This window comes from Empidonax traillii, unplaced genomic scaffold (assembly GCF_003031625.1).
Source record: "Empidonax traillii isolate 1590-97213 ecotype Southwest subspecies unplaced genomic scaffold, ASM303162v1 scaffold27:size3997909, whole genome shotgun sequence".
Lineage (NCBI taxonomy): Eukaryota > Metazoa > Chordata > Aves > Passeriformes > Tyrannidae > Empidonax > Empidonax traillii.
In genome coordinates, this window is record NW_020955220.1 from 1163330 (window position 1) to 1165686 (window position 2357).

Below are 2357 nucleotides of genomic sequence, written 5' to 3' on the forward strand. Positions count from 1 at the left end.
CTGCATTCTGGGCTGTGGTGTAAAGGAGCTGTCTCTTGCCTTGCTGGGCTGGGGGAGATTCACCTGCATTAGTCCTCTTGAGAGTGGTCTGAAGTGTGGAAGACAGACTCCTTTTAAAAATAAAGGTTCCTAAAGCAGTGCTGAGGTGGTGGTGCATGTTGTGAGGGTACACACCCTCGGGAGGAGGGTGGTTTTGTTTTGCTTCTGGTGAAAAGTACCAGCCACGCTGGTACAGCCCAGCGTGGCTCACAGCTGGGTTTGGAGAGTGTGCCCAGACAGTCCATTCCCTCAGCTACTTACCATTATGAAGCCATGCAGGCAGGAGTCTGCACAGGCAGGCAGAAGTGTGTGTGCTGCAGAGAAGGCCTATCCCTGCAGTGCACAGCTGTGGCTGGGCCCAAGATAGAGTTGAGGATGGGGGATTTTTTTTCTCAAGAGCTGCAACTTGTCCATTTTTTTTGAAAACTAGCAATGGGAAGTACTTGGCTGGCCCAGCAGGAGTCTGCTGCCAGGCACTCAGTGTCAGAGCTGCTGTTGGAGAGATCCTGGTTTGTGAAACCACTGTAAAGATGCGGCAGGGCCTCCCCCAGACAAGGGCTTGGCTGCAGAAAGTCCCTGTGGTGGAAAAAGGTCTGGCAAAGAGGAAGAGGAACTGCTGCAACGGTTGCCTAGAGGCTGGCTGGCTATTGATGAGACCTCCCTTATTGGGAAGGGGGTGCTGTGGCCGTGGGATGCTGCCAGTTTCCTTCCCACACAAGGAAGCCACCTGATTCTGGCAGCTGCTGCTCACATGAGCAAGGGAGCCTGGCCTGAAAGGAGAGCTGGCAGCAGCCACTGTGGGCTGTCCCTGCCTCCTCTCCAAGCAGCTGCTGCCTCTGCCTGACACTGCTCTCACCCACCTCCCAGGGCTGCTCAGGAGGAGGAGGATGGATGGACCCAGACTCCTCTCAGAGCCGTTGCTCCAGGGACTGGGATACTGCCCTGGGGCAGCACTGAATGGGGAGCTGCTGAGAGCAAGCCCCACACCTTGGCAAAGGCTGTGCAGTAATCTGAAGGGAGATCTTCATTGCCATGGCTGGATTTGGATGCAGGTGGTCACGGTAACACAGCGAATGAGGGTCAAGCTCCCTGCCTTCCAGCACTAGCTCTGCAGAGAAGAAAAGGCATATCAGGGAAGGAGCAATGCCTGCAAAGCCAGCAAGAGGAAACTGAAGCCAGCAGCCATCCTGTGTGGGCTGATGTCCCCGAGGCACAGCAAGGGAAGAGGAAGTGGAGAACGCTATGTGGTAGGGACACCCTGAGGCTTGGGGAAAGAGCCCTGCACATATAGGCCCTAGACAGGCAGGAAGCAGTCAGAATTTGGGAGGCTGAGGGTTCAGGGTAGGGGAGAGCAAGAGACAAAACTGAGCTGAATGCTTTCCAAGAAATGCTGGAAGTCCCCAAGGACCAGAAAGGGATGCCTATGAGGAGCAGTGACCAAACCACTCTGAAGAACAAGATTCAGCTAAGTAATAGGCAAGCACAGGGCTCTCTCTGCGGTCAGATGGGTGCTGGGGGGAGATAGCAGGAGGTAAGGCTGGTGCAGCTTCAGATAACACCCAAAGGAAAAACCAGTGATTAGGAGATCTGAAGGCAAATGGAAAAAGCAATAAAGCAGATGCACGTAGCGGAGGGTGAGCTGGCTAGCCTGGCCCTCACACTCTGCTTCAGAGAGACTTGGACTGTGCAACAAAGGAAATGAGTCAAGCTGCTCACGCATATTCCCTGTGCCTGACATGGCTTTTGGGATGCTCCCTGTGCTTGCACAAAGGAGCAGCACAAAGCAACACCTGCACTCACCCCATGGCTGCAGACCAAGTCCCCCTTGCCTTATCTGTGCATGCAGCTCTCACTGTGCAGAGTATGAGACATGAGGTAGTGGGCATGGGAAGTCCCCATGCCACCCTACCTAACAGAGGGAGATGTGGGCTGCAGGTACCCCATAAACTAACTGGAAATGCAGACATACCAGGGTTGGCAGAGGGAAGTGCTTCTTCTGTTGGGGACAGCTTGGGGTGGCACCTCTTGGACAGGAGGCTCTTGGTGTGGCTTTTCCCAGGGAAGGACCTGACACCCAGCCAAGCCACAGGTGAAAAGGACTGCCCAGTGAGGGGAACGTCACCCAGCCCTGGTGATGCTGAGCAGTGGTACTGTATCAACAACCCATGGGCTGGCTGTGGGCAGAGCATGCTTGGGAACTCCAGAAAGAGCCCTCTGGTCCCAGGCACAGCCCCAGCTTGTGCCAGCAGTGGGGAATCCTCCCTGTCCCTACCCCTGTGTCCTTCACAGCGAGACTTGAGGAGTGCAGCCACATCCTG